Genomic DNA, 25,911 nt, shown 5'->3' with positions numbered 1-25,911 from the left:
TTTGCCTCGGTTGACTGATGACGGTAATCATTATTTAATTCTCGGGAATATTGTTCGGCCATGCCCATCGAGCTTGATGTCTGACAAGCAATCTCAAAAGTCAAGTCATCCGTCGTCAATAACTTCCTTCTGATCGCATAATTTTTCACCCCACAAACAAAACAATCCCGTAATGCTCGGTTTTGAAAGTTTCCAAAATGACAATGCATCGATAGTTTTTTTAATGCTATGATATAATCATTGATACCTTCATCAATCTTTTGATTCCAAATCCCGACACGATAGCTTTCAGCAATTTCTAACGGTTTGGGGTTATAGTGCTGCTCTAGCTTAATTAAAATCTCTTTAAGCGTTGTGTCCTTTGGCTCATCAGGCACAAGCAGATTTACAAGGGTTTCATATAATGCCGGACCCGCCACTGTTAAGAAGATCACTTTCTTCCATTCCAATACAGCCTGGTTTTGGACTGCATTGTCTGGAACTCCGATTATGTTATTTGCAGTGAAATACATTTCTAGCCGATCCACATATGCTTTAAAACGTTCCCGGTCGTGTCTATGTTCACCCAAATATCCGATTACATCTGCCATGTTTAATCTCTAGCTGTTCACACCATGTGCTGTATTTTACCTCGTATTTTGTAGCTTTTTTTTCAAAGACAGAAACTTCCAAAGTCTTCTGTCGGCTGGCTGAATCCTTCACCAACAAAATTTAAGCTTTAAACATCCGAAAAATCTCCATCCTCAGTCGCCAACTCTCATATCTTCACAGAGCACACACACACACAGCTCTTAAAATGGTAGGCTCTCTGTCCGGAAGCTACCTGAAGCTGCCTGTCTGTTTATTATAACTCTGCAGCTGCAATACACAATACGTCCACATCCACAGTATGGAGCTACAAGCATTACAAGCTTACAGACATCACAGCAGAGTAGCTCAATTTTGAAAATTTGGCAGTGCACCCACATAGATGATTGAGAGGGCAATCAAATATTTCAGTAGTGCCAGATTCCTCAGCGTTGTCAGGACTATTAATTGTACCCTTGTGGCATTATGTGCCCCAAATGTCAACCCCCAAGTACACTTACCTTTGCTAACCTAATGTGTTAATCAAACTTCAACACCGAAGATACTGGTCCTTGAAGTTATGGAGGTCCCCACCCACAGAACAAGCTGCTGCCTGTAAGCAGTTCTTTCCTTATATTCCAACTATTGCATCTCTCCTTTCTCTGATTTTGGCCAGCAGCATGTCCACATCAGCCTCTGAAAAGTTAAATGCTTGCCTTTTTCCTTCTTTAGCTCTAACCATTTCAATCCTTCTTCCAAGAGTCTGCTCAGCGTCTCAATCACATGGAAACAGAAGTTGTGTCCTTGCTCTGTCCCTTTCTGGATTCCCCCGGCATATCTGCTTCCCCGCTGGAGAGATTCCTGCCCTCGTCCCACCAGCATTATTTAAAGTAGTCTGCCCCTGGATTTCTGACAGGGGCAACATCTTCTGATTTCAGCAAGCATGTCCCACCCTGCCACACTTATAGCACTGCATCATCGACTCAGAAACTTCCCAGGATATCATTTCTGAACTGACCCTGTAACTTTTGAGCCACTCTTCTAAACTATTGTATTAGCAAGTGTTTGGCTTAACTTTCATTCAGTAAATTTCATCATGGTCGGTAATCAGATGTCATAGAATTGAAATAGTTTACAAAAAAACTAGAAGGCAATTAAACATGTACTTGAAGAGGACTCATTCGCAGGGTTATGGGGATAAAGCTGGACTGTGGGAATTAATTGGTAAACAGCCAGCACAGGTAGACAGGCCAACTGGCCTCCATCTGTGCTGTCAGATTTTATGGGGCCACAATTGCCCCCGCCTGAAGTGGGGTGCACGCAACCCATTGTTACCGTTTCCACCGCCGCAGTGGTTCCGCTCGCCTCATGGGCGAAATTCCCTCTTTGTTTTTTTTTTATCTCTGATCCGGAAGTCGCTCTTAATGGGGGCGGTGGCAACACCTGAGGGGCGGAAGTTGGGGGCGGTGCAGAGTGATGTCATCACGGCACTGCATCACCACGGCTCTCCATTTCACTTAAAGGGGAGAGCCTTCGCGTATTTAAAACTTCGGCTCACTGGGCCACCCAGGGAGGCTTTCGGCCAGGCTGAACCCGGGAGCATAATTGTCGGGCCAACCTGGCAATCGGCCGGAAAAAAAACATGGCAGCAGCGGCAGTACATCCTCCTCTTTAAGGGAAGCTGCACCACCATTGCAGAAGGCCTCAGCCTCACTGGACCGACAGGGAAAAGCTTGTTTTGGCACCACCGGGTGGGCCGAAGATCTTCTGTGCAGAATGTCGCTGTCGGGGGGGGGGGCGGGGGGCGGTGGGGTGGTGGGGGTAGATCAGCGGTGCGCACAGTGATGACACACTTAAGATGGTATCAAAGCATCTAAGTTCCCGGGCAACTCTGGCGGTGCGGCGTTCTGGCCTGTCGCTGTCGGGGTTGTCCATGAGGGTCCTGACATTCCAGGTCCCGAACTTCATGTCAGAGGAGTGAAAGATGCCTGTGCATGAGTTCTTTTAATATGGGGTGGCCGTTGCACACCAGCTACAGCACAGGTTTAGCTGAGCAAGGTCTTGATCCAGTGGCAAGGGGATCCAAGACGACTGGAGACCAGGCACTGCTGTATGGGCCTAGTTGCCTGTGGCGAGATGTTGGCCGCAGGCTCGGCGCTGGGTAGTGCCCTTGAGGGTAGATGGTCCGAGGCTTGGCTGAGGGCTGGCATTGGGAGGGTCAATGGTCCACTGGGGTTCAGGGTGGGAGGTCACAGCCATGATGCTCACCACGTGCTGGAGGAGGAGAAACAGAGCTCCAGTCGTTGCTAAAGGAGGAGGTTACCGGTGGGGAAGGAGAGGTCCAGCCATCGTCGAGGAGAGGCCCGATCGCCGCTGGAGGAGTGAAGATAACAAGATGGCCGCCAGACTCCCAAAGCAAGCGCTCTACTCGGAACTCCTTCGCGGCAAACAGCCAAATGTGAGCAGCGGAAACATTACAAGGACACCCTCAAAGCCTCCCTGATAAAGTGCAACATCCCCACTGACAACTGGGAGACCCTGGCCAAAGACCGCCCTAAGTGGAGGAAGGGCATCCGGGAGGGCGCTGAGCACCTCGAATCTTATCGCCGAGAGCATGCAGAAACCAAGCGCAGGCAGCAGAAAAAGCGTGTGGCAAACCAGTCCCATCCACCCCTTCCCTCAATGACTATCTGCCCCACTGTGAAAGAGACTGTGGTTCTCCTGTACAGCCACCCAAGAACTCATGTTAAGAGTGGAAGCAAGTCTTCCTCGATACCAAGGGACTGCCTATGACGACTTAAGATGGATCAGCAATGTTATATATGTGGACTTGTTTTTAACCCATACAGCCACCAGAGGGTTCATCCCCCGGAGTCCCAAGGGATCCCATAATCCTTTGGGAGAACAGGTACTTAAGAACAAGTTGGAGAGACGCTCTGGAGACCTGCAATAAAAGACTAAGGTCACAATTTACTTTGAGCTCACAGTGTTCAGTCTGACTCTTTCTCCATACCCAACAACTGGTGACGAGATACAGATAGCGAACCCAAAGATGCAGAGAACAGTGGGCATCCTGGAGAAATTTTCAGAGGGAGATACATAGAAACATAGACAATAGGTGCAGGAGTAGGCCATTCGGCCCTTCGAGCCTGCACCACCATTCAATAAGATCATGGCTGATCATTCACCTCAGTACCCCTTTCCTGCTTTCTCTCCATACCCCTTGATCCCTTTAGCCGTAAGGGCCATATCTAACTCCTTCTTGAATATATCCAATGAACTGGCATCAACAACTCTCTGCGGTAGGGAATTCCACAGGTTAACAACTCTCTGAATGAAGAAGTTTCTCCTCATCTCAGTCCTAAATGGCTTACCCCTTACCCTTAGACTATGTCCCCTGGTTCTGGACTTCCCCAACATCGGGAACATTCTTCCTGCATCTAACCTGTCCAGTCCCATCAGAATTTTATATGTTTCTATGAGATCCCCTCTTATCTTTCTAAACTCCAGTGAATACAGGCCCAGTCGATCCAGTCTCTCTTCATATGTCAGTCCTGCCATCCTAGGAATCAGTCTGGTGAACCTTCGCTGCACTCCCTCAATTGCAAGAACATCCCTCCTCAGATTAGGAGACCAAAACTGAACACAATATTCCAGGTGAGGCCTCACTAAGGCCATGTACAACTGCAGTAAGACCTCCCTGCTCCTAGACTCAAATCCCCTAGCTATGAAGGCCAACATACCATTTGAACATAAACATAAGAACATAAGAATTAGGAACAGGAGTAGGCCATCTAGCCCCTCGAGCCTGCTCCGCCATTCAACAAGATCATGGCTGATCTGGCCGTGGACTCAGCTCCACTTACCCGCCCGCTCCCCGTAAGCCTTAATTCCCTTATTGGTTAAAAATCTATCTATCTGTGACTTGAATATATTCAATGAGCTAGCCTCAACTGCTTCTTTGGGCAGAGAATTCCACAGATTCACAACCCTCTGGGAGAAGAAATTCCTTCTCAACTCGGTTTTAAATTGGCTCCCCCGTATTTTGAGGCTGTGCCCCCTAGTTCTAGTCTCCCCTACCAGTGGAAACAACCTCTCTGCCTCTATCTTGTCTATCCCTTTCATTATTTTAAATGTTTCTATAAGATCACCCCTCAGCCTTCTGAACTCCAACGAGTAAAGACCCAGTCTAGTCAATCTATCATCATAAGGTAACCCCCTCATCTCCGGAATCAGCCCAGTGAATCGTCTCTGTACCCACTCCAAAGCCAGTATATCTTTCCTTAAGTAAGGTGACCAAAACTGCACGCAGTACTCCAGGTGCGGCCTCACCAATACCCTATACAGTTGCAGCAGGACCTCCCTGCTTTTGTACTCCATCCCTCTCGCAATGAAGGCCAACATTCCATTCGCCTTCCTGATTACCTGCTGCACCTGCAAACTAACTTTTTGGGATTCATCCACAAGGACCCCCAGGTCCCTCTGCACCTCAGTATGTTGTAATTTCTCCCCATTCAAATAATATTCCCTTTTACTGTTTTTTTTCCCAAGGTGGATGACCTCACACTTTCCGACATTGTATTCCATCTGCCAAACCTTAGCCCATTCGCTTAACCTATCCAAATCTCTTTGCAGCCTCTCTTTGTCCTCTACACAACCCGCTTTCCCACTAATCTTTGTGTCATCTGCAAATTTTGTTACACTACACTCTGTCCCCTCTTCCAGGTCATCTATGTATATTGTAAACAGTTGTGGTCCCAGCACCGATCCCTGTGGCACACCACTAACCACCGATTTCCAACCCGAAAAGGACCCATTTATCCCGACTCTCTGCTTTCTGTTCGCCAGCCAATTCTCTATCCATGCTAATACATTTCCTCTGACTCCGCATACCTCTATCTTCTGCAGTAACCTTTTGTGTGGCACCTTATCGAATGCCTTTTGGAAATCTAAATACACCACATCCATCGGTACACCTCTATCCACTATGCTCGTTATATCATCAAAGAATTCCAGTAAATTAGTTAAACATGATTTCCCCTTCATGAATCCATGCTGCGTCTGCTTGATTGCACTATTCCTATCTAGATGTCCCGCTATTTCTTCCTTAATGATAGTTTCAAGCATTTTCCCCACTACAGATGCTAAACTAACTGGCCTATAGTTACCTGCCTTTTGTCTGCCCCCTTTTTTAAACAGGCGTTACATTAGCTGCTTTCCAATCCGCTGGTACCTCCCCAGAGTTCAGAGAATTTTGGTAGATTATAACGAATGCATCTGCTATAACTTCCGCCATCTCTTTTAATACCCTGGGATGCATTGCATCAGGACCAGGGGACTTGTCTACCTTGAGTCCCATTAACCTGTCCAGCACTACCCCCCTCGTTTTTTTGACATGGTTTTTGTATCTTCCACTGTGAAGACCGAAGCAAAATAATTGTTTACGGTCTCAGCCATTTCCACATTTCACATTATTAAATCTCCCTTCTCATCTTCTAAGGGACCAACATTTACTTTAGTCACTCTTTTCCGTTTTATATATCTGTAAAAGCTTTTACTATCTGTTTTTATGGTTTGCGCAAGTTTACCTTCGTAATCTAGCTTTCCTTTCTTTATTGCTTTTTTAATCATTCTTTGCTGTTGTTTAAAATTTTCCCAATCTTCTAGTTTCCCACTAACCTTGGCCACCTTATACGCATTGGTCTTTAATTTGATACTCTCCTTTATTTCCTTGGTTATCCACGGCTGGTTATCCCTTCTCTTACCGCCCTTCTTTTTCACTGGAATATATTTTTATTGCGCACTATGAAAGACCTCCTTAAAAGTCCTCCACTGTTCCTCAATTGTGCCACCGTTTAGTCTGTGTTCCCAGTCTACTTTAGCCAACTCTGCCCTCATCCCACTGTAGTCCCCTTTGTTTAAGCATAGTACGCTCGTTTCTGACACAACTTCCTCACCCTCAATCTGTATTACAAATTCAACCATACTGTGATCACTCATTCCGAGAGGATCTTTTACTAGGAGATCGTTTATTTTTCCTGTCTCATTACACAGGACCAGATCTAAGATAGCTTGCTCCCTTGTAGGTTCTGTAACATACTGTTCTAAGAAACAATCCATATGCATTACATGAATTCCTCCTTCAGGCTACCCCGTGCGATTTGATTTGACCAATCGATATGTAGGTTAAAATCCCCCATGACTACTGCCGTTCCTTTTTCACATGCCTCCATTATTCCCTTGATTATTTCCCGCCCCACCGTGAAGTTATTATTTGGGGACCTATAATCTACGCCCACCGGTGACTTTTTCCCCTTACTATCTCTAATCTCCACCCACTATGATTCAACATTTTGTTCATTCGAGCCAATATCGTCTCTCACAACTGCCCTGATATCATCCTTTATTAACAGAGGTACCCCACCCCCTTTCCCTTCTTGTCTATCTTTCCGAATCGTCAGATACCCCTGTATATTTAATTCCCAGTCTTGGCCACCCTGCAACCATGTTTCTGATGGCCACCAAATCATACCCATTTGTAATGATTTGTGCCGTCAACTCATTTACTTTATTTCGAATGCTGCGTGCGTTTAGGTAGAGTGTTTTAATCCTAGTTTTTAAACCATGATTTTTAGTTTTGATCCCTCCTGCAGCCCTTTTATATTCAGTGGCCCTTTTTGTTTTTTGCCTTGGGTTTCTCTGCCCTCCACTTTTACTCATCTCCTTTCTGTCTTTTGCTTTTGTCTCCTTTTTGTTTCCCTCTGTCTCCCTGCATTGGTTCCCATCCCCCTGCCATATTAGTTTAACTCCTCCCCAACAGCACGAGCAAACACTCCCCCTTGGACATTGGTTCCGGTCCTGCCCAGGTGCAGACCGTCCGGTTTATACTGGTCCAACCTCCCCCAGAACCGGTTCCAATGCCCCAGGAATTTGAATCTCTCCCTACTGCACCACTGCTCAAGCCACGTATTCATCTGAGCTATCCTGCGATTCCTACTCTGACTAGCACATGGCACTGGTAGCAATCCTGAGATTACTACTTTTGAGGTCCTACGTTTTAATTTAGCTCCTAGCTCCTTAAATTCGTCTCGTAGGACTTCATCCCTTTTTTTACCTATATCGTTGGTACCAATGTGCACCACGACAACTGGCTGCTCACCCTCCCTTTTCAGAATGTCCTGCACCCGCTCTGAGACATCCTTGACCCTTGCACCAGGGAGGCAACATACCATCCTGGAGTCTCGGTTGCGGCCGCAGAAACGCCTATCTATTCCCCTTACAATCGAATCCCCTATCACTATCGCTCTCCCACTCTTTTTCCTGCCCTCCTGTGCAGCAGAGCCAGCCACGGTGCCATAAACTTGGCTGCTGCTGCCCTCCCCTGATGAGTCATCCCCCTCAACAGTACTCAAAACGGTGTATCTGTTTTGCAGGGGGATGACCACAGGGGACCCACTGCACTACCTTCCTTGCACTGTTTTTCCTGCTGGTCTTCCATTCCCTAACTGGCTGTGGACCCTTCACCTGCGGTAAGACCAACTCGCTACACGTGCTACTCACGTCATTCTCAGCATCGTGGATGCTCCAGAGTGAATCCATCCTCAGCTCCAATTCCACAACGCGGTCCATCAGGAGCTGGAGGCGGGTACACTTCCCGCACACGTAGTCGTCAGGGACACCGGAAATGTCCCTGAGTTCCCACATGGTACAGGAGGAGTATATCACGTGACCAAGCTCTCCTGCCATGACTTAACCCTTAGATATACTTAAATTGGCAACAACAATGCTAAAGTTTACTCACTGTTATAGAAGAGAAAAAAGAAAACTACTCACCAATCACCAGCCAATCACTTACCCCCTTGGCTGTGATGTCACCTTCTTATTTCTTTCTACTTCTTTTTTGCCTTTTCCCTGTAGCTGCACAAGCTGGGCCTTTGCAGGCCTCTCCGATCCCTGGACTCATGCCACAGCGACCACGAACTCCCGCTGCCTCTCGCAGCCTTTTATAGGCCTCTCCGATCCCTGGACTCACGCCTCAGCGACCACGAACTCCCGCTGCCTCGCGCGGCCTTTTATAGGCCTCTCCGATCCCTGGACTCACGCCTCAGCGACCACGAAAAGAGGATCGCCCTTCATTTGGCAGCGCTCTCTTCCCCATCTAGCATGTTGGCCACGAAGTATTGGTCGAGTCTCTCCACAAAAGTTTCCCACACAAAGTCCCACACAAGAGATTGATTTGCAAAATTAAAGCACATGGTATTGGGGGTAATATACTGACGTAGATAGAGAACTGGTTGGCAGACAGGAAGCAGAGAGTCGGGATAAACAGATCCTTTTCAGAATGGCAGGCAATGTCCAATGTCTATTTGTAAAAGCGAGAAAATTGTTATGCTCAAACAAATTGCTTGTGTTGTATGATCCATGTAAGCGTTGGTACTAGCATGTAATGCGTCGTCATATGGCGTCGGGTGTGTATTGCAACAAGCTAATGATTCTGGGGAACTGCAACCGGTTGCTTAAGCATCCAGGAGTCTGTCGAAGGCAGAGAGAGCCTACAGCATGATTGAAAAAGAAGTGTTAGCGTGTGTCTATGGGACAAAGAAAATGCATCAATACTTGTTTGGGCTAAAATTCGAATTGGAAACTGACCATAAGCCACTTATATCCCTGTTTTCCAAGAGTAAAGGGATAAATGCCAATGCATCGGCCCGCATCCAGAGATGGGCGCTCACGTTGTCCACATACAACAACGCCATCTGACACAGGCCAGGCACAGAAAACTGCGCCGATGCTCTCAGTAGGCTGCCATTGCCCACCATGGGGGTGGAAATGGTGCAGCCCGCAGATCTAGCCATGGTTATGGAAGCATTTGAGAGTGAGTAATCACCCATCACTGTCCGGCAGATCAAAACTTGGACAAGCCAGGACCCCTTATTATCTCTAGTCAAAAGCTGTGTGCTTCACAGGAGCTGGTCCAGTGTCCCAGTGGAAATGCAGGAAGAGATAAAGCCGTTCCAGCGGCGCAAAGATGAAATGTCTATACAGGCAGACTGCCTTCTGTGGGGCAATCGAATAATGGTCCCCAAGAAGGGCAGAGACACCTTCATCAATGACCTCCACAGTACCCACCCAGGCATCGTAATGATGAAAGCGATAGCCAGATCCTACGTGTGGTGGCCCGGTATCGATGCGGACTTAGAGTCCTGCGTTCACAGATGTAATACATGCTCGCAGTTAAGCAATGTACCCAGGGAGGCGCCACTAAGTTTATGGTCTTGGCCCTCCAAACCGTGGTCTGGGGTACACGTCGACTATGCAGGCCCGTTCTTGGGTAAAATGTTCCTTGTGGTTGTAGACGCATACTCCAAGTGGATTGAATGTGAGATAATGTCAGCTAGCACGTCCACTGCCACTACTGAAAGCCTGCGGGCCATGTTTGCCACACATGGCTTACCCAATGTCCTGGTGAGCAACAACGGGCCATGTTTTACCAGTGTTGAGTTCAAAAAATTCATGACCCATAACGGGATCAAACATGTCACATCTGCCCGTTTAAACCAGCGTTCAATGGTCAGGCAGAGAGAGCAGTGCAAACCATCAAGCAAGGCTTGAAGAGGGTAACTGAAGGCTCACTGCAGACTCGCCTATCCCGAGTCCTACTTAGCTACCGCATGAGACCCCACTCACTCACTGGGATCGCACCTGCTGAACTGCTCATGAAAAAGCACTTCAGACAAGGCTCTCGTTAGCTCGAAAAAACCTTGTCTACACTTTAGAAAATCAGGCGCAGGTTACAAATCAGGCGTAGGGAATGGTGGGGGGGCGGTGTTTAAAGGGAAGTTTACAAACATTAAACACTTCAGTTTTACAAATAAAGAGCCATCATCAATAATAAATGATAAATACATCAATAAATCAACCAATAAATCAATCAAAAAAAATTAATAAGAAATAATTTTTTTTTTTAAATCAATAAATAAAACATTTTCTACTTACCGACTGCAGCACCGGGAGCCCTCCAACAGCGTGCTGGGATGCTCCCCCTCAGTGTGTCTCTGTCAGTGTCTCTATCTCTCTGTTTGTCTGTGTGTCTCTCATTCTCTGTCTGTCAGTGTCTGTGTTTCTGACAGCGAGGGGAGGGGGAGGAGGGGTGTAGAGGGAGAGAGGGGGGGAACAGAGGGAGGGAAGGGGGAGAAAGGAGATGGGGGGGGAGAAGGAGATGGGGGGGAAGGAGATGGGGAAGGAGATTGGGGGGAGGAAGGAGATTGGGGGGGGAAAGGAGATTGGGGGGGTTGGGGGGAAAGGAGAAGGGGGAGGGAGGCTGAACGGGCCAGGCCCGAGACTTCAGGCAGGGCCCGTCCCCAGCACCAGATTTACAGGTAGGTGGCGTTGCGTCGGGTCGGGGGGTTGGTGGGAGGGAGGTCAGTTCGGTTCGGGTCGGGGGGAGGGAGGGAGGGAGAGGGAGGTCAGGTCGGGGGGAGAGAGGTCAGGTCGGGGGGAGGGAGGTAAGGTCGGATCCAGTCCGGGGGCGGGGAGGTGGGGGGGTGGGGGAGCGGGTGTCGAGTCCGGTCCGGGGGGGGGTGGGGAGTGGGTGTCGGGTCCGGTCCGGGGGTGGGAGCGGGTGTCGGGTCCGGTCCGGGGGCGGGGGGTGGGGGGAGCGGGTGTCGGGTCCGGTCCGGGGGCGGGGGGTGGGGGGAGCGGGTGTCGGGTCCGGTCCGGGGGTGGGGGGAGCGGGTGTCGGGTCCGGTCCGGGGGCGGGGGGTGGGGGGAGCGGGTGTCGGGTCCGGTCCGGGGGCGGGGGGTGGGGGGAGCGGGTGTCGGGTCCGGTACGGGGGGGGGTGGGGAGTGGGTGTCGGGTCCGGTCCGGGGGTGGGAGCGGGTGTCGGGTCCGGTCCGGGGGCGGGGGGTGGGGGGAGTGGGTGTCGGGTCCGGTCCGGGGGCGGGGGGCGGGGGGAGCGGGTGCCGGGTCCGGTACGGGGGGGGGTGGGGAGTGGGTGTCGGGTCCGGTCCGGGGGTGGGAGCGGGTGTCGGGTCCGGTCCGGGGGCGGGGGGTGGGGGGAGTGGGTGTCGGGTCCGGTCCGGGGGCGGGGGGCGGGGGGAGCGGGTGTCGGGTCCGGTACGGGGGGGGGTGGGGAGTGGGTGTCGGGTCCGGTCCGGGGGTGGGGGGTGGGGGGAGTGGGTGTCGGGTCCGGTCCGGGGGTGGGAGCGGGTGTCGGGTCCGGTCCGGGGGCGGGGGGTGGGGGGAGTGGGTGTCGGGTCCGGTCCGGGGGTGGGAGCGGGTGTCGGGTCCGGTCCGGGGGCGGGGGGTGGGGGGAGTGGGTGTCGGGTCCGGTCCGGGGGTGGGAGCGGGTGTCGGGTCCAGTCCGGGGGCGGGGGGGAGCGGGTGTCGGGTCCGGTCCAGGCGCGGGGGGGGGGTGTGGGGAGCAGGTGTCGGGTCCGGTCCGGGGGCGGGGAGCGGGTGTCGGGTCCGGATCGGGGGGGTGGGGGGTGGGGGGAGCGGGTGTCGAGTCCGGTCCGGAGGCGGGAAGCGGGAGTTGAGTCGGGTCGGGAGGAAGCAGGAGCTGGCCGTGGGAGGAGCCTTATTCACGCAGCCCCAGTGAGGCCATTCGGCCAGGACTAGGGACTGCGTGCTTCGGGGCCCTCCCACACAGTTTCGGGCGCCTGGAGCTACTGCACTTGCGCGCCCACTGTAGTGCGCATGTGCAGAGGTCCCGGCACTGTTTTCGGCGCAGGGACCTGGCTCCGCCCCCTACAGCTCCTGCTGCGCTGCGCCGAGGGCCAGAGGACCTGCAGGAAGGTGGAGAATCTGGAGGGGTTTTTTAGGCGCACTTTGTGACGCGAAAAACGGGCATCCAGGTCGGGACTGCGCCGTTCTAGGCGCGGCTCGAAACTTGGGCCCGCTATGTCAACATTCACACTGTAGTTTCAAACTCTGGCCAACATATGTTACTATAGCAGAAATTTCTGAAATATCTCTCCAAATTTTCTGGCTATCTTGTACATCAAATAATTTATATCAATTGACTGAACAAGAACAATTAAATAGGAGGATATGGTAGATACCAACAAATGTCGGATGCTTCAAGTGACCATGGGATCCCAGACATGGTTGATGTGGCAGTAGCCATTGAGCACCGGGCCGATACAATGGTAGGCCTGCATACTGTCATGTTGTCAGTGCGTGGTGGCATCAATCAGCTCTGTGGTGTGCTGCAAATGCAGTCTGTGCTCATGCAGAGCCAATTTGATGCCACGCACGCTCTGACAACTGCCATTCTGTCTGTGGCCCCATCAGTTCAACGGGGACCGAATATTGCTGAAGCACGGCAGCAATCTGTGCTCACCCAGATTACTCCAGATGCTGAGGCTCTGCCCCGGGGAAGTCGCACCATGTCGGGCCTGTTGGAACATGATGTCCTCTCCCAAGACGACATCATTCCGCCCTTGCCCCTGCCGCTCTCTGCAACCCATCCACTACAGAGTGCTGCTGCCCATGCTGAGGTGATGCAGTCCGCAGCCGGGCCTTCTAGGGCCCAAGCTGGTGCAGAACGTCCTGCTAGGCCATCAGCTTTGGCAGCGGCACCAACAGAGCAACCTTCTACCAGCATTGCTGCAGGCACTGAGACCCCATTGAGGAGGAGCAGTAGCCGTGGGAGGGGGGAGAAGGAAAGGGGTTGTAAAGCACTCAGAAAGTACCACTAAAGATTGCTGTACTGGTGACCAAAAATAAAAATGTGTTCAGAAAAAAGAAACACTGGAAAACCTTCAGGGGACCCCCATCCACATGAATCACTGCAAAAAAAATAAGTAAAAGAAGTTCACTAACCTTTTTTCTTGCAGGTCTTCATACTTACCGTTGCGGTTAGACCTGCCTCCACGCAGCGGTCCTTCCCCCTGCTGCCACTGACTCCCGCCCGGAGGAATCTGCCAGCTCATCAGGTGGGAGGACACTTACGCACCTTGCCCGCTAGTGGCCGTCAGCGGGCGGTTCCCAGTGGCCCTCCCCTCCCGCCGGCGGGAGGTCTAGAGGAAAGTGGCACCAAGGGGAGACCGCCCAAAAAACTCGGCGGCAGCCACCGGTAAATCCATCAAGTTCAGGCCAATAGAGTGGTAGATTTTTGTCTGGGTCTGTTTTCTGGTGCAGACTTGGCGATAAAGAGTCAGCGAGTGCCCTAACCAAGAGGATCACAGGGGACCAGGGGAACCAGGGAACGCAGTCTTCGGGTAAGGGGTAGGCCATTTAGGACTGAGATGAGGAGAAGCTTCTTCACTCAGAGAGTTGTTAACCTGTGGAATTCCCTACCGCAGAGAGTTATTGATGCCAATTCATTGGATATATTCAAGAGGGAGTTAGATATGGCCCTTACAGCTAAGGGGATCAAGGGGTATGGAGAGAAAGCAGGAAAGGAGTACTGAGGGAATGATCAGCCATGATCTTATTGAATATTGGTGCAGGCTCGAAGGGCCGAATGGCCTACTCCTGCACCTATTTTCTATGTTTCTATGTTTCTATGATCACCAGAAATTCGTCCTCATCTACATAGTCAGGGCAAGCTGCGAGCATTGGTTGCATCTCCACAGGCAACTTGACCAACATGAAAATCTATTTTGTGCCACTTGTGGCCCTAAGGTAAGTTCCAGTAGGTGACTAGTAGTATCAGCAAGTGGTGAGACAGAGCAAGCAATGCATTTAGAAGAGATTGAGAGAGAGAGGACACTAGAAACAGATAGAGCAATATTTCCTACCTTGTTGTCCTGACCCAGACGCTGCAAAGGAAACAAAAAACAATCTTCCTAGACTAAATAAAATCTGCAGACTCAAAATAAATGCTGAACTGAAATGTCCAAAAGTTTTAAAATGTCGAAATCACAAGATATTGACTGACAAGCACAAGAATACAAGTAGCAAATAACATTGTCCGAAATTACAATTTTTGAAATAAAAGCTATGTCTGATTTCCCTCTTCAGTTAAATGGGTGCATCCATGTATGGGATGCTCAGTGGAGAATCCCATTATCTATCTCCCTGCCCTTCAACCTTGAGAAAAATATAGAGTTTGCAAATTATTATTTTCTTTCTGCATATTCTTTGCACCTTGTAACAATTATTGATTTAAGATATAAATTCTACATAACCTGTTTAAGCAATGTTGTAAAATACAACTCACTGAAAAAATCGCAAATAACAAATGCTAAAATAATTGTACAATTTTTGGTTTTGTACTAGTTTCATATTTCTACGTTTGGATTTATGTTTTGAACATCCATAAGAACATAAGAAATTGGAGCAGGAGTGGGCCATTTGGCCCCTCGAGCCTGCGCCGCCATTCAATAAGATTATGGCTGATCTGATCCTGGTCTCAACTGCACTTCCCCGCCCGCTCCCCATAACCCTTGACTCCCTTATCGTTCAAAAATCTATCTATTTTCGGTCCCTTCCAATGCATTTCTCATGATCGGAAGGAATCATTGATTGCACCATTTGAAAACAGAATTAGATTTTATTGAAAAAATATTGCTGAAAATCAGATTGGTTTTAACAGAAAAGTGGAAAATAGTGTGCAGCCACTGAGCACTAACAGCTGGAAGTTGAAGCTTTGAAGAGAACTATGCATGTGCCTGCGGAAAGGCCTGGGAGCAACTTGCAGGATGGGGTTGGCTTTGTCACTGGCTACCTTGAACTTTGACATCTGAGTCCTTCCAAGCAACAGCAGGAGATATCTGCCAAATCATCCACAGAGGACTCTAGAAACAGTGAGCAACAGTTGCATCATACATCTCACAGAAGCCTTGTTTATCTGGGCCAGTCAATTCATCTACTTCTCCGTGGAAAACACAAGAAACATAACTCTGCTCTGCAAATAGGTCTTATCATGATTCGTGCAAAAGAAGACAGGCAGCAGTAACCATTCGCAGAAGGCAACTCTGACCGAGAGACAGAAATATATCTGCACAACCAACTAGTTACTCAGCAAGAATCTTAAGACAAACTCTAATAGATAATACATTCATTTAACTGCCTGAAACATGCCATGTACATCAATTATCTGCACTTGTGCCCCATACTCTAGCCAAAGAAACCATCACCACTATTGTCCATGGCCTTAAATCTGGACCTGTGAATATAACAGAATTTATTTCCAACACAAAAGCAAAATACTGCAGATGCTGGAAATCTGAAATAGAAAGAGAAAATGCTGGAAATTCTCAGCAGGTCAGGCAGTATCTGCGAACTGGAAAAAGTTAGCGATGTAACAGGTTTTAAGAAAGTACAGGGAAAGGAGGTAGGGGATGAAAGAACAAAATAGAAGGTCTGTGACAGGGTGGAAGGCAGGAGAGATTAAATGACAAAAGGAATGATGGTGCAAAGCAAATGGAGATGGTAATGGGACAAGTAAAGGAACAAACAATTGGGTCTAGAGGAGGTGTAAATGGGAATATCAAAGTCATCAGCAACAGCTGCCATCTGAAAAAATGGGGGCATGGTTATGATCTGAAATTGTTGAACTCAATGTTGAGTCCAGAAGGCTGTAAAGTGCCTAATATAAAGATGAGGTGCTGTTCCTTGAGCTCACCTTTAGTGTCATTGGAACAGTGTAGGAAGCCGAGGAAAAAAAGGTCAGAGTGGGAATGGGGCTGAGAATTAAAATGACAAATGACCAGAAGCTCGAGGTCACGCCTGCGGACTGAATGGAGGTGTTCCGCAAAGCGGTCACCCAATCTGTGTTTGGTCTCCCCAATGTAGAGGAGGCTGCATATGAGAAGCGAATACAATATACTAAATTGAAAAAAGTAATCGCTGCTTCACCTGGAAGGAGTGTTTGGGGCCTGGATGGTGGGAATGGAGGAGTTAAAGGGCAAGTGTTACATCTCCTGCGCTTGTACGGAAAGGTGTCGTGGGAAGGGGAGGGGGTGTTGGGGTGAATGAGGAGTGGACCAGGATGTTGCGGAGGGAACGGTCCCTTTGGAAGGCTGAAAGGGAAGGGGAAGATGTGTTTGGTGGTGGGATCACGCTGGAGGTGGCAGAAATGGTGGGGAATGATCTGTTTAATGTGGAGGCTGGTGGATTGGAAGACGAGACAAGGGGAACCCTGTCATGGTTCTGGGAGAGAGGGGAAGGGATGAGAGAATTGTGGGAAATGGAACAGACATGGTTGAGGGTCCTGTCGGCCATGGTGGAGAGGAAACCCCGGCTGAGGAAAAAGGAAGACATATCAGGAGCACTGGTATGGAAGGTGACATCGTCAGAATAGATGTGACAGAGATGGAGAAACTGGGAGAATGGACTAGAGTCCTTACAGGAAGCGGGGTAGGAGGAAATGTAGTCAAGGTAGCTGTGGGAGCCAGTGGGCTTATAGTGATTATTGGTCGTGAGCCTATCCCCAGAAATTGAGACATTGAGGAAGGGAAGGGAGGAATCGGAGATGGAACATGTGAAATCAAGGGAACGGTGGAAATTGGAAGCAAAGTTAATGAAGTTTTCCAGTTCGGGGTGAGAGCAGGAAATGGCACCAATACAGTCAGCAATGTACCGGAAAAAGAGGGAGTGGGACCTGAATAGGTTTGGAACAAAAAATGTCCAAGCATAGCTAGGAGGAGTGGGGGAATAGGACTAGCTGAAGTGCTCTTGCAGAGAGCAGGCACGGGCTCAAAGGGCCGAATGGCCTCCTTTTGTGTTGTAACCATTCTATGATTCTATGACCAATGTGGGTTTCCATAGCAACACCTTTTATTTGGAGGAAGTGAGTGGAGTCAAAGGAAAAGTTGTTTAATGTGAGAACAAGTTCAGCCAGGCAGAGGAGGGTGGTGGTGGATGGGGACTGGTTGGGCCTCCGTGCAACGAAGATGCAGAGAACCCTCAGGCCAACCTGGTGGGGGATGGAGGTATAAAGGCAGTGGATGTCCATGTAAAAAGAAGATGGTTGGGCCAGGAAACTGGAAACTGTTAAATTGGCGGACGGCGTCGGAAGAGTCGCAGGTAAGAAAAGACTGGAAAAGGGGAGAAAAAATAGTCGAGATAGGAAGAAATTAGTTCCACGGGGCAAGAAAAGGTTGAAATGATGGGTCTACCAGGGCAGTCCTGTTTGTGGATCTTGAGAAGGAGGTAGAAGCAGGGGCTGTCGGACTATGAGGTTGGAGGCTGTGGAGAGAAGATTTCCAGAGGAGATGAGGCTTCCAATGTCTTGGAAGCGACTGCTTGATGTTCAGTGGTGGTGTCATGGTCTAGCGGGAGGTAGGAGGACGTATCAGAGAGTGACGCAATAACCAAACACATCTTCCCCTCCCCTCCTCTTTCAGCATTCTGAAAGGACCATTCCCTCCACAACACCCTGGTCCACTCCCCTATCATCCCCAACACCCGCTCCCCTTCCCATGGTGCCTTCCCATGCAAGCGCAAGAGATGCAAGACCTGCCCTTTAACCTTCTCTATTCCCACCGACCAGGGCTCCAAACATTCCTTCCAGGTGAAACAGCGATTAACTTGTATTTCTTTCAATTATACTGTATTCACTGCTCACAATGCGATCTCCTCTACATTGGGGAGACCAAATGCAGATTGGGTGACCGCTCTGGGGACACCTCCACTCAGACTGCTTTGCGGAGCACCTCAGTTCAGTCCATAAGCTTAACCCCGAGCTTCTGGTCATTTGTCATTTTAATTCTCCACCCACTCCCATTCTGACCTCTCTTTCCTCAGCCTCCTACACTGTTCCAATGAAGCTCAACATAAGCTCGAGGAACAACACCTCATGTTTCAATTAGGCACGTTACAACCTTCCAGACTCACACTGAGTTCAACAACTTCACATCATAACCTCTGCCTCTACTTTTTCAGATGGGAGCTGTTCCTGATGATTCTGATATTCCCATTTACACCTCTTCTAGACTCATCTTTTGTTTCTTTACTTGTTCCATTGCCATCTCCTTTTGCCTTGCACCATCATCCATTTTGTTAGTTAATCTCTCCTTCCTTCCACCCTATCACAGACCTTCCCTTTTGCTCTTTCCTCTCCTCCCCCTTTCCCTGCCTTTGTACTTATTTAAAACCTGTCATATCGCTAACCTTTTCCAGTTCTGACAAAAGGTCATCGATCTGAAACATTAACTCTGTTTTTCTTTCTACAAATGCTACCTGACCTGCTGAGCATTTCCAGCATTTTTTTGTTTCTATTTCACTTTATCTAATTCTGCCTCATCCCAAATAAAGTCTCACAACACATTCGAGTTCCAGTTATGCCAAACTTTATTTACCCGAACAATACATGTCAAGGTGTGCTTTACTCGGGTGCTACCTCTTTGTGACAGTGCATAATGTATATCTTCTATTTCCTGCATGAGGCTCAGCTATTAATCTACATCTGTAGGTAGGCCCAGTGAGATGTGAATTTAGATGCCCTACTGGCCTCGTGGCTCCTTCAATTCCATCTGGACTTGCTCCTCCTCACTCATACTCTGTACTTCACCAAGTGTTCCCTCCTGCAGTTCAGCCCTGAGTAGATATACCTGCACTGTTTTTTTTGCCACTGTAGGAGTGGATGATGGAAGGTGCTGTTGAAGTGAGATAATGGTCTCAACCAAGTTCTTCAGCACCTATAAGATCAGAATGTCATGTTTGTAACCCTCACATAACTGTAACCTTTATGTAACAACACTATACAATGTATACACCTGAGAAATGCACACCTTGACCACAGGGGGTGAACTTGTGGGAGACACTCCTCACCTGGTCATCCAGGTATATAAAGGGAGGTCCCAAGCAGGGTCATCACTTCTTGGTCCTCGGAATAAAGGTACAGGTCACAGAGTGACCTTGTCTCCAGTATGTGCCTTGTGTTGATTTGCTGTAGTGTGTAAGGACACAACATTTGGCGACAAGAAATGGGAATCAGCGACTCAAGAGAATGGCCACCGGTAGCACGGAGGAACGGTACTGTGTTGGTGAGGACTGGGACGATTTCGTTGAGAGGCTCCAGCAGAGCTTTGTCACGAAGGACTGGCTGGGAGTGGCAGCGGCTGACAAGCGCAGGGCGCATCTACTGACCAGCTGTGGACCTAAGACGTACCTAAGATGAAAGACCTGCTCGCACCCGAGAAGTCGGCAGGCAAGACCTCCGAGGAGCTCAGCAAACTGATCGGTGAGCACCTAAAATCGGCAAGTAGTATACACATGGCCCGACACCGATTCTATACGCATCAACGTTGGGAAGGGCAGAGCATACCAGACTTCGTTGCGGATCTTCGGCGCTTGGCCAGCCTCTGTAAGTTCACTGACGCCTGCAGGGGGGAGATGTTACGGGATTTCTTCATTGAGGGCATTGGTCATGCCGGGATTTTTAGGAAGCTAATTGAGATCAAGGACTTCAACTTGAAAGCAGCGGCGTTGATGGCTTAAACCTTCATGGCGGGGGAGGAGGAAACTAAGCTCATATACGTGCGCAACTCTGCTCCCAACATGGTGATGGAGCAGGGAGTTAACATGGTAAACACGACTCAGAACCCCGCAGGCAAGCAAGGGCAATTCGACACCAACCAGGCAGTAACAGACTCTAGGGTGGGTCCTCAACAGAGACATAGGCAGGTTGAACGGACATTTACACTATCACAAGGGACAATACATCCCGGGATGGGACCATTGACACCCACAAACAGAGTGCTCAAGAGTAATCAAAGAGACAATCAGAGAGGAATGCCTGGTAACAGTTCTTTTGTTCACAACAATCTCAGCTCATGCTGGAGGTGTGGGGGAAAACATGCTGCAAAGACCTGCCGGTTTCAACAATTCATCTGCAGAAATTGTAATTTGAGTGGACATTTAGCCAGGATGGTTTACAAAGTGGATGAACCACAAGAGAGGTCTGCAAGGCAGGGGTATGCCTGGGACACAGCAATGGATGCTGAAGTTCAGCGGGTTCAGTTGGCAAACATCCACAGCTCATACACAAGAACACCACCTATGATGATGAGAGTACAGCATCCCGGTATGCATGGAGCTGGACACAGGAGCCAGCCAGTCACTCATGAGTGTCCAACAATTCGAGCAACTGTGGCCACTCAGAGCTAGCAGACCCAAACTTGAACGCATTGACACACAATTACGGACGTACACCAAAGAGATCATCCCAGTGCTAGGCAGTGCAATGTTGGTGGTCACACATAATGGATCTCAGAACCGGCTGCCACTCTGGATTGTCCCGGGAAATGGTGCCGCGCTTTTGGGGAGGAGCTGGCTAGCTGAGATGAAGTGGAAATGGGGGGATGTGCACGCCATTTCATCTGTGGAGCGAAGTTCATGCTCACAGGTCCTACAAAACTTCGAGTCATTATTTCAACCTGGCATCGGGACTTTCAAAGGCGCCAAAGTAGTGATACGCATCACCCCGGACGCCACACCAATGCATCACAAAGCCAGAGCTGTGCCATATGTGATGTTGGAGAAAATTGAGAGTGAGTTGGACAGGTTGCTAAGAGAGGGCATAATTTCGTCCGTTGAATTCAGCAACTGGGCAAGCCCCATCGTCCCTGTTCTAAAAACGGATGGCTCGGTCAGGATCTGCGGCGACTACAAGGCCACCATCAACCGAGTGTCCCTTCAGGACCAATACCCACTTCCAAGAGCGGAGGATCTTTTTGCCACTCTGGCAGGCGGCAAGCTGTTCACCAAGTTGGATCTCACTTCGGCCTACATGATCCAGGAAGTGGCCAAAGAATCCAAGCTACTGACCACCATCACCACGCACAAGGGGCTGTTTGTCTACAACAGGTGTCCGTTTGGCATTCGTTAGGCAGCCACTATCTTTCAGAGAAACATGGAAAGCTTGTTCAAATCCATCCCCGGAACAATCGTATTTCAGGACGACATCCTTATCACGGGTCGAGACACCGAGGAACACCTCCACAACCTGGAGGAGGTGCTATGCCGACTGGACCGGGTAGGCCTGCGACTAAAGAAGTTCAAGTGTGTGTTTTTGGCCCCAGAGGTCGAGTTTTTGGGCAGGAGGGTTGCCGCAGATGGGATCCGGCCTACCGAATCCAAAACGGATGCGATCCGTCGCGCACCCAGGCCCGGCAACACATCGGAGTTGCGTTCATTTCTGGGACTATTGAACTATTTCGGAAACTTTCTGCCAAACTTAAGTACATTGTTGAAGTCGCTACACGTGCTCCTGCATAAGGGTTGCGATTGGTTTTGGGGGGACTGTCAGGAACGGGCTTTCAATCGGGCGTGGAACCTGCTTTGTTCTAATAAGTTATTGACTCTGTACAACCCCTGTAAGAAATTGGTTTTGACATGCGATACATCATCCTATGGGGTTGGGTGCATGTTGCAGCAGAGTAATGATGAGGGCCAACTCCAACCTGTGGCTTATGCCTCCAGGTCGCTCTCCCAAGCAGAAGGGGAGATGGATAGAAATCGATGACCCTGTATTTGTTCTTAATCATGCTGTGGGGCCCAAGTGGCTCGAGGGTACTGTAATTGGTAAAGAGGGGAATTGGGTCATAGTGGTCAGACTCAACAATGGGCAGATATGCCGCAAGCATCTGGACCAAGTAAAAAAAAGGTTCAGCATGGACACTGAGGAACCTGAGGAACAGCATGAGATGCTGCCCACACCACTTCCAGTGAACGAGCAACAAGAACCATCAGCAGCATGCACAGTCCCTGCGGTCAGCCCGGACGAGCCGGAATCACCACAGGTGACAAAGACGCACGCCAAGGCTCAACAACCAGAGCCCCAACTGCGGCGCTCCACGAGAGAGCGTCGACCGCCTGAAAGACTCAATCTTTGACCCAAAGACGTTGGGGGGAGGTGATGTCATGTTTGTAACCCTCACATAACTGTAACCTTTATGTAACAACACTGCACACTGTATACACCTGAGAAATGCACATCTTGACCACAGGGGGTGAACTTGTGGGAGACACTCCTCACCTGGTCATCCAGGTATATAAAATCCTTAAATGCCCCTAAATGTCTTTAAAAACAAAATATAAACTCAATCTCTAAACGCAGCCTTCCCTCCAAAATCTTTAACTCAGCTTCGTTTTCCAAGACGGCACCGTTATCCCTGATTTCCATCCGACTCGACCAGGTAAAACAAGCTTTTTCAGTTCGGTATTCATCACTATCCTTAAAAATGACAATAACGTTATTTTTGACACCTAGTGACGTCACAAAAATGGTTTTGAAAAAAGGCAGTCATTATTTTTTGATGATAGCTTTAAACCACTGACCAAATTTGAAAAATGTCCTTAAATTTTTTTTATGACAAAGAAAACATTTTAGCGCGAGAAAATGCCGTTAAACCGTGCGTTAGGCCGGGGAATTTCTCACCCATTGTCAGACAGAGTATTATTCAATATTCCTCAAACCACCGCTCTCGCCGCATCCTGGGATCCACACTCAACGCCATGTGCTGCCACATGCACGTTCTCGACCTCTCTCTTCAGCAACACCAACACTCTATCGCTAAACTGTCCTGGTCTGCAGTTTTATTTCATTCTTCGCCTCATTCGGCGCTTCATCAAAAAACTTTTTTCCTTCCTTTCAGGTGTCAAGGATCGTAAGCTTCAACAACTCTTGGACACCAACGCCCCTCCGGAACCTTCTTCCCCTTCACTTTCCTCTGATCCCATCCCTTTTTCCAATCTCACCCCCTGCCACGTTTTCACCATCCCCTCTGACCTTCCCCTCTCTGACCCCGAACGATCAGTCCTCAGCAAAGGCCTGAGCTTCATCCCCTTACGCCCCCACCTCAGTGAATTGTGAGCTAGGCATGATGCTGAGCTCTTTTTCTGCCGCCTTCGCCTCCGTGCTCACGTCTTCCCCCCACACAGCTGACCCTTTCTCCCGTTTTTAGAATTCTCGCTCTACCTGGACCCCTCCCTCTGGCCTCTTACCCTCTCTAGATCTTTTCATTGCGAACTGCCAACGGGACATCGTGCGATATGTGGAACATTCTTTGTTCCAGGCTAACTCGGGTCCCCTCCCTCACCTCTTTTTCCAATACAATGGTGACTGTATCGTTGCCATTTCCTGCTTTTGCCCTAAACTAGAAAATTTAGTTCATTTTGCATCCAATTTCCACCCTTGCCTCACCTTCACATGGTCCATTTCCGATTCTTCCTTTCCCTTCCTCGACTTCTTTGTCTCCATTTCTGGGGATAGTCTATTGACAAACATTCACTATAAGCCCACTGACTCCCGCATCTACCTGGACTACATTTCCTCCCATCCCACAGCCTGTAAGGACTCCATTACGCCATTCCATTCTTCCTGTTTCTCCATCTCCGTCGCATCTGTTCTGACAACGCCACCTTCCACACTAATGTCTCTGATATGTCTTCCTTTTTTTTCAACCGAGGATTCCCCTCCACTCCCAGAAGCATGACAGGGTTCCTCTTGTCCTCACCTTTCACCGCACCAGCCTTCACGTTCCAACGGATCATCCTCCGCCATCTCCAGCGTGATCCCACCACGAATCACATCTTCCCCTCCCCTCCCTACTCAGCATTCCGAAGGGACCACTTTCTCCGCGACACCCTGGTCCACTCCGCAATCACCCCGAGCACCCCCTCCCCTTCCCAGGGCACCTTCCCTTGCAAATGCAGGAGATGCAACACCTGCCCTTTTACCTCCTCCCTTCCCATTGTCCAGGGCTCCAAACACTCCGTCCAGGTGAAAGAGCAATTTACTTGTATTTTTTTCAATTTAATATACTGTATTTGCTGCTCACGATGTGGTCTCCTCTACAATGGGGAGACCAAATATAGATTGGGTGACCGCTTTGCAGAACACCGTCATTCATTCCACATATGTGACCCCGAGCTCCTGGTCACCTGTCACTTTAATTCTCCGCTCCACTCCCACTCTGACCTCTCCGTCTTCAGCCTCCTACACTGCTCCAATGAAGTTCAACGCAAGCTTGAGGAACAACACCTCATCTTTCATTTAGGTACTTTACAGCCTCTGGATTCAACATCGAGTTCAACAATTTCAGACCATAACCTCTGCCATATATTTTTTCCCTTTCCTCCTTTTTTTTACAAACCCCCCCTTTATTTTTCTCTTTCCCAGGGCAGTTGGTGATGATTCCACCATTCATACCCCACCTAGACTCAACTTTTGTTTCTTAACTTGTGCCATTGCCATCTCATTTTTGCCCATCATCCCTTTTGTCTCTTAAATCTCTCTGCCTTCCATGCTATCACAGACCTTCCCTTTTGTTCTTTCCTCCCCTCCCCATTTCACTGCCCCCTGCACTTCCTTAAGAACCTGTTACATCTCGAACTTTCCCAGCTCTGATGAAGGGTTACAGACCCGAAACATTAAATCTGTTTCTCTCCACAAATGCTGTCTGACCTGCTGAGATTTCCAGCATTTTCTATCTTTTATTAGTCACTAACATCTGCAACAAAGCATTACTTCTTACCTCCTGCCATTGGCTTAGATGCTACAAAGAAAACAAATAAGCAAACTTCAAAGACTGATCTAAAAACATATAAAGACTAACAGGCATAGGAGTTTTCAAAACTGGGGGTGGGGCCAGAGAAAAACATTTACAAAACTTAAATGGTACAACTACAGTATGGCCTCAACATCAACTAGTATCAGAAAAGAAAAAAAGATTGCATTTATATAGCGTCTTTCACGACCACTGGATGTCCCAAAATGCTTTACAGCCAATGAAGTACTTTTTGAAGTGTAGTCGCTGTTGTAATGTGGGAAACGTGGTGTAAGGGGTGGTTTGCAGGGGGTCAGCTTTCCCTTCTGACCTTATATGAGCGGTTCCGAATCGCTCCCACACCCTTGGTTCTAGACACTGGAATTATGAAGGGACTGTGACAGACTTGGACAGACAATCGGTTTCAAGGTAGGAAGCAGGTATGGCTTTATTGTGTTTAAAAAGTAATAAGCACACCTTTAATAACACACACAGACCAATACACACTGAGGGGTACAACACATTGAATAAATTGTCAAATTACAGCCTGTGGGGAAAAGAATACAGCTTAAACTCTAAATGGGGTAAAGAGGAGAATGCAGATACATTTACACAAGTTATCCCAGCCTCCCCCCTCCCAATTCCCCTGACTAACTAAGTTATAGCTCTGAGGGTTCAGGGGCTATGCTCACCAATCCCTTTAGACAGTTGCCGGTAAATTGTGGTTTCGGGGTTCGCTGCACTTGGCCTTCTAGGCGAGCCGTACCCTGGACAGAGGAGAGGACTTCGGACTGCGTAGTCTTCGGTTGGGGTGCGTCCGTTGAAGCACTAAGTTGTGTTTTGGATGTATGGGGTAAGTACCTACTTTCTTTGGTTAGGAATAGTTTTAGTTAGTCCCTT

At 49.0% G+C, this 25,911-nt stretch overlaps 1 protein-coding gene across 1 annotated transcript in view; it reads right to left on the bottom strand.

Moving 5' to 3' along the window:
- LOC139228008 (peptidase inhibitor 16-like) overlaps positions 1 to 25,911 on the bottom strand; it is an 89,936-nt gene that overhangs the window by 27,168 nt on the left and 36,857 nt on the right. The gene's annotated exons all lie outside the window — the stretch shown is intronic.

This window comes from Pristiophorus japonicus, chromosome 17 (assembly GCF_044704955.1).
Source record: "Pristiophorus japonicus isolate sPriJap1 chromosome 17, sPriJap1.hap1, whole genome shotgun sequence".
In the NCBI taxonomy this organism is placed as follows: domain Eukaryota; kingdom Metazoa; phylum Chordata; class Chondrichthyes; family Pristiophoridae; genus Pristiophorus; species Pristiophorus japonicus.
The sequence above is the reverse complement of the archived record's forward strand: the minus strand, read 5'-3'. Positions and strand labels throughout refer to the sequence as shown.